Below are 6,915 nucleotides of genomic sequence, written 5' to 3'. Positions count from 1 at the left end.
ATACTGAAGAAATAAGACGAGGGCACAATCAGAGCAGTGGAATGAAGAGGGAGGAACAGGTTGCGGGTGCTTGCACAAGGCCAGGGCCAGCAGGACGCGATAAGAGGAGCTGGGAAACAACAGAAAAGAGCCTACGTGCCTGAAGAAGTAGAAACAGAGATCTTGCCAATAAACATTTGTTAACCAATCATATTATTATACGCTTGTAGAATAGCCAATCATATTATCACACGCTTATAGAGTGCCTTATAAAAGTGTACCTGGTTTGTACAATAAACGGATCAGATCTTGAACTCCATGAGTATTTGAATCTGACTCCCGCTCGCCCAGAATGCCCGCAGCATCTGGTGACCCCGACGTGTGGATTGGTCGAAGAGTCAGGAAGATTCATTAAGGATCGTGTTACAAGCTGCGGAGCCGGCGAGGATCCTGCTGCCAGCGGAGAGAGAGCTGGGCGCCCGAAGAAAGGCGGAACGTGCACGGCTGACCGGTGAGTCAGGAAACTTAAGCAGGATGGGGATCACTGCATCAGCGGTGGAAAAAGCAATCATAGACAGTTTAATGAAATTAGCAGAGAAAACTGAAACGTCAGTCTCACGGCAGGCAGTAATTTATCTGCTATGTTGGAGTCGCCGCCGTGGTTTCCTTGCTTCTACGCAAGATGTATATAATAATGAAACATGGAAGAAAGTGGGAGAGGACTTGTGGGAATCTGTGCAAGTCGGGACTAAGGGGGTAAAGACTTTGGCTCGCACGTATCGGGCTGTACGGGGTATGGCCGCGCAGTTACACGGCGAGGTGCAAGTCGCTGCAGCTGTTAAAGCTGCAGTGTGGCCTCCCGGCGATCCTACTGCTCAGTCGGAGGAACAGCCAGAGGGGCAACCTCCGTGTGAAAATCCCCCCGATTATACATCTAAAGCTTATCCAGTAATGACTACTGCTGAACGAATAGCGTGGGGATTAGATGATGAATTACCACCCTGGTGTCCTGATAAGGAACAAACGGCAAGCGGCAGACAGACATTAATACCGGCAATTGCGAGTACTGGATGTAAAACTGCTGGGGTGGGAACGGCACAGCTCCACCAGCTCCTAAATAACAGACTGCATTTTTTGAAGCATGTTTGTCTTTGCAAAGGTGAAAGTTGAGATCTGACTTCCTGACCAGTGTTAAAATGCACCATGGCCTCTGGCTACTTTAAGATGATTGTGTGACTTTGGACAAACCTGGTAGGAGCAATGCTGAAATCAAGTTGTAAGTTACATAAAGTAATTTTGATATGGAGAAATAGTGTGAAATGGGGACAATGGACATTGATTGTGATTGTATATGTTTGCTCAAGGAATGTGGGTATGGTGACTAGTCATGGGTGCAGTGTCTGGTCACATAGGCACACAGCTTTGAGGAGACAACTACAGTTTTGGGGAGACGCCTGCCCTTCTTCCTCTAACAAAAGGGGCTATTTAAAAAAAAAAAAAAAAAAAAAAAAAAAAAAATAGAAAAGGATGAGAGATATTCCAATGCTATCTAGAGGGAGGGAGTGCTAAGTCTTCTTGCTGGAGAAGATCGGATGGTCACAAGAACATGAATCACCTACAAACCTGCAAGACCACCACATTCCAGGAAACGGACTGATAAGCTAATTAACATACGAAGCGGGGTTTAGGTAACGAATATGTATAGGCGTTAATTGAATATTCATTTGTTTCATTGTATAAATGTGGGATGGTTTGTCACTTTGGGTATGCACACTTGTGGAGGAGCGATCCCCCGTGCATCTGCGCGCAATAAACATGCCTACTTTATAACTTTCGAGTTATAGAGTCAAATTCCGCACGTCAGTTTTGACGAGCCAGGCAGGAGGATTTCTGCTCGGCTGAGGGACCAGCTGCGGAGCGGACGCTCCTAGGCGCGCCCCGGGAGATTTTCTCGGAGGAGCCTCCTCTTCTCAGCTGTTCCCCTGGGAGCAGAAGAGAACCCCTGGATCCGCGGATAAAACGGTATGTTTAGTAACGGGGCGGCTGGTGAGACGCACGGAGACGTCCGGTGCGCAGCGCAGTCCCCAGGAGGAGAAAAAAAAAAAAAAAAAAAAAAAAAAGGGGGAAGCTAAAAACTTCCTTTAGGTTGTCTTAAGAATTGGGGAATTCCTAGAATGTAACAACTGAAATAGCGCCCTGTGTCTTGTTTGTTCTATGTGTTGTCTTGTTACATGTTCAAAACTTGGAGTTATGAAATGTATGTTGAAAAATAATAATATTCTGGTAATTCGTGGCAAATAGCGGAAAACTTAACACTCTGCTTAAGACCAGGAAAAATGTGGGTTTTTTTTTTTTTGTTTGTTGTTTGTTTTTTGGCAATTGTTCATTGAAATGCATACTTTGTGAACTGCCAGTGTTCCTAAAAGTTGTACATAAGTGCACGGTACCGTATAACATACTGCTTGTGTGACTGAGGGCTGCCCGGAGAGTGTGAATGGTGTGATTGAGATGCGCATTTTGATTTTCAATGTATAGCTTAATTATTTTGACTGAGTGTGAGTGCAAGAGTGCTTGAGACATGCGTTTGAGTGCAATATGAGCAAGGAGCTCTATCCGTGTTTCCGACCTTGGGTGGCTAAGGCGACCGGAGAAAAAGTAATTAAAATTGTAAAATGGGAAATGGAAGGAGTAAGCCCTGTGAAAAATCGCCCTTGGGTTGTATATTAAAACATTGGAGTGATATCGTAGGACATGGTGGTACCGAAAATAGAAGGAAATGGATTAAATATTGTAATCAGTGGTGGCCTTTGTATAAATTGGGGAATAATTGAGGGGTTAGAGGCTCTGGGGGATAAAATTGAACAAGATGCGCGTGCGGTACCTATAGACCCTAATTTTGACCCTCGAAGGCGATACAGGGGCCTGGTAGAAAATATTACCATAGAAGGGGATTTTTCGTTTACCCCACTAGCTGCCCCTGTAGTGTTGCGACAGGGTCAGCCGACATGGGAACCCCTGGATTGGAAATTGGTGCAGGGCATTCAAAAAGCTATAATGCAGTATGGCCATAATAATAAATTAGTGACAAATCAAGTAACAGCCTTAATTAAGTATACTGAGTTGGTGCCGGCCGACCTAAGAGCAGTTATGGAGCTTATCCTGTCTCCAACAACATTCATGCTTTGGTTAGCAAAGTGGCAGGAGTATCTAGAGGTGAAACTTATAGAAAACATTCATTTGCCACAAGGAGATCCCTTACGATTAGCGCCGTTAGATGCCTTAATGGGTACAGGTCCTTATCGTGATGGAGCTGCACAAGCAGCGTTATGCAAATGTCACTTGTAAGCAACTTATAGCATCCTTACCCCCTGGGGCATCCATCGCTCAAATGATAGAGGCATGCGCAAGGGCTCCTTTGGTTGAGGAAGAGGAAAAGGCAAAAATACATGCCAATGCTCTAGCAGTAGCTCTAAACAACAACAAGGTACAAGGCCGAGGGGACCACGGTTCTAAGCCAAAATGTTATCAATGTGGACAGGAAGGTCACTTTAAACGTGACTGCAAAAAGAATCTAGGAGGAAAGTCTCTGTTGAAGGGAAATTGTTTGCGTTGTCAAAAATTTGGTCATAAAGCGGCCGATTGTCGCTCAAAATTTAGAAAAGATGGTACACCCCTCTTTGTTCCGGGAAACGGGAACAGCCGCATTCTGAGGGACGCGGCCAAGAAATATCCCCAGAACCCAACAAAATTCATGGCTGCCTCGGCGAGCTGTATTCAGCCACCAGAGGAAGCGCAGGAGTCGATTTGGCCGTGGCAGAACCTGTAAATATCACTGATGAAAAGGTACATGTACTTCCTTCTACAGTTAGTGGTCCTTTGGGTTATGGTTTATCTGCACTCCTTATAGGACGCTCTTCTGCGTCAAAAAAGGGGATTTTTGTTCTTCCTGGTTGTATTGATGCCGATTATACCGGACCTATTGGAATTATGGTAACAGTTTTTTCTCCACCTGTTCATATTCCAGCAGGAAGCACTATTGCACAGCTCATTCCATTCCAAGCTACTGTCCCTCAAAAAGGAGAAAAGGACAGGGGTCAAGGTGCATTTGGCCCAACGGGTATGCCTAACATTGCCTTTTGTCAACTTATTGGTGCCGAGCGGCCAAAATGTAATGTTAAGATATCTGGTCCACAAGGTGTTAATCTTCCTAATGTTTCAATGATGATTGATACTGGTGCTGATGTTACTGTTCTTCCCTTTTCAGTTTGGCCTACCATGTGGGAATTAGATAGTGCGGGTTCAACCATTTCAGGCATTGGGGGAAGTCGTCTGACACAGGTCAGTAAAAACTTCATTCTTTTCACGGATCAAGAAGGACATCAAGCATGGGTAAAACCTTATGTCCTATACACATCCTTGTCCTTGTTAGGTAGAGATGTACTTTCCCAATGGGGAATGAGAATCTCTACAGATTTTTGATTGGGGCCATTGATAGCAGCTCTCGCCCAACCTTAAAATTAAAATGGAAATCAGAAACTCCCGTATGGGTTGATCAATGGCCCTTACCTCAAGAGAAGCTGCAACACATTCAAGAATTAGTCCAAGAACAATTGGATTTAGGCCACATCAGACCTTCTGTTAGCCCATGGAATACACCCATTTTTACAATTCAAAAGAAATCAGGAAAATGGAGATTATTACATGATTTAAGAGCAATAAATGAAAAAATGGTTGACATGGGTGCCCTTCAGCCTGGGCTGCCTTCTCCCACTATGTTACCACAAAATTGGGACCTATTAATTATTGATTTAAAAGATTGTTTTTTCACTATTCCTCTGCATGAGGATGATTGTGAAAAATTTGCATTTACAGTGCCAGCTATAAACCGTGCCGCTCCAGCAAAAAGGTATGAGTGGGTTGTACTACCTCAGGGTATGAAAAACTCCCCAACAATATGTCAGTGGTTTGTGGATTTAGCTCTACAATCTTGGAGAGAGAATAATCCTAACCTTATTACCTATCATTATATGGATGATCTCTTAATAGCCAGCCCTCACACACTAGCCCCTGAAAAAGAACAGGAACTTATATAGAGTCTGCATACCTTTGGATTGGTTACGAATGACAGACTTATAGCCCTAGTTATTCAGATGTGGAATGAAATAAATTTTAGACAATTCCCTTGGTGGATTACGCATATCAGAAGTCATCTGGATTTACCTGGTGTCTTATCAGAAGGTAATGCTTATATAGACACTCAGGTGGCATCCCCAGTATTACAAAATTCTCCTCTAAAACAAGCAACAGAGTCACATGCCTTTTTTCACCAATCTGCCCGGTCTCTCCAAAAACAGTTTGGTCTGTCTCGTCAAGACGCTAGGACTGTCATACTTAAATATGTCCATGTCCAACATTGGATGTCAGCCATGGCTGTGCTGGGCCACCCAGATATGGTAAAAACAGATAATGCCCCTGCATATCTTAGTGCCAGAATAAAGACCTTTTTGCTGCAATGGCAGGTGAAGCACGTTACCGGAATTCCGAATAATTCTGGTGGTCAGGCAATTATTGAACGTGCCCATCAATCATTGAAACATTACCTGTCTGTTTTTCGAAAAGAGGGGGAGAGGAGTCCTCATGTAATAGTGGCAAAAGCATGCTATGTACTGAACTGGTTGAATCCCAGAACGGAACGTACCGAACAGCCGATTTTCTATCACTTTTCTAACAATCCCAACGATTTTTCGAATCGTGACATAGCTGTCCAGGTATTTGACCCTGTCTCAAATTGTTGGTCAGGGCCTCATAATTTATTAACGTGGGGTCGGGGTTATGCATGTATCTCCACAGGGGCAGTGACCAAGTGGATTCCAGCAAAATGGGTTCGCCCGTGGATTGAAAACCGACCCACTGAAAAGAAAGAGCAGGGTGACTACGACAGGATTGACTCCTAAATGAACAGGAGGGATCAGTGGGCTCAGTGGGCACAGCATCAAGAAAGGTTATTCCGACCGCCACGACCAAATGAAGAAAAGCGGCTTGTAGATAAGTTAACATACATTATTCTGCCCATCTTGCAGCAGTTACCTCGGGAGATACAATGTCAATTACCCTCCGGTGAATTGTCTTTGTTACACTGTGACCGTATTGTGCGTGCGTTGCAGGATCTTTTTGGGCAAGGACCGATAGAAACAGAAAATTCTTGTCCTATATGTGCTACTTCTTGTAATTCAACAGTTACTCTATATTGTGGATATTGTAAAAGGGTTGGAGCATATAGGCGGAAGGTTTTCCTACGTTTTGGTTCCGGCGGTTTTTCCCTTCTTACTGGGACACATGCCCCTACTTTTTCAGGTATAAACGAGGCCTTACAATCTTATGAAGCCTTCGAACAGATATTTTTAGCAGAACATCGAAACGAACTCATCTTCTGGGTTCGCATTATCAGAAAAAGTTTTGAATATCATATAATACAACATCATTGTAAATGTGAACGATGGCATTATTTTTAGGAATAGGCCTAATGAATATTGCTTTTGCTTCTGCTTTGCATAGTATATTGTTGTTTGTTATTCTTTTGTTACTTTTAGTGCCTTGTCTTTTACAATGTTTCCAAAGCTCTATGGAACGCAGTATTAATGCTGTATTTAAAAAGAAAGGGGGAGGTGTTGGGGCTTTTGCTGTGTTGAATGATTATACTGAACTTTGAAGCAAGTGGAAAAATACTGAAGAAATAAGACGAGGGCACAATCAGAGCAGTGGAATGAAGAGGGAGGAACAGGTTGCGGGTGCTTGCACAAGGCCAGGGCCAGCAGGACGCGATAAGAGGAGCTGGGAAACAACAGAAAAGAGCCTACGTGCCTGAAGAAGTAGAAACAGAGATCTTGCCAATAAACATTTGTTAACCAATCATATTATTATACGCTTGTAGAATAG

At 43.7% G+C, this 6,915-nt stretch overlaps 1 long non-coding RNA gene across 5 annotated transcripts; it reads left to right on the top strand.

Moving 5' to 3' along the window:
• The first annotated feature begins 373 nt into the window (after positions 1-373).
• Positions 374-4,359, top strand: LOC121089438. Of its 5 annotated transcripts, none has more exons than XR_005828206.1 (2): positions 374-490; positions 4,244-4,359. It is a non-coding gene; the product is annotated as an uncharacterized LOC121089438 (long non-coding RNA). The 5 variants fall into 5 exon arrangements; XR_005828209.1 differs by lacking the exon at positions 374-490 and adding an exon at positions 2,968-3,060; XR_005828208.1 differs by lacking the exon at positions 374-490 and adding an exon at positions 3,494-3,822.
• Positions 4,360-6,915: the final 2,556 nt, after the last annotated feature.

This window comes from Falco naumanni, chromosome 5 (genome assembly GCF_017639655.2).
Source record: "Falco naumanni isolate bFalNau1 chromosome 5, bFalNau1.pat, whole genome shotgun sequence".
In the NCBI taxonomy this organism is placed as follows: domain Eukaryota; kingdom Metazoa; phylum Chordata; class Aves; order Falconiformes; family Falconidae; genus Falco; species Falco naumanni.
The sequence above is the reverse complement of the archived record's forward strand: the minus strand, read 5'-3'. Positions and strand labels throughout refer to the sequence as shown.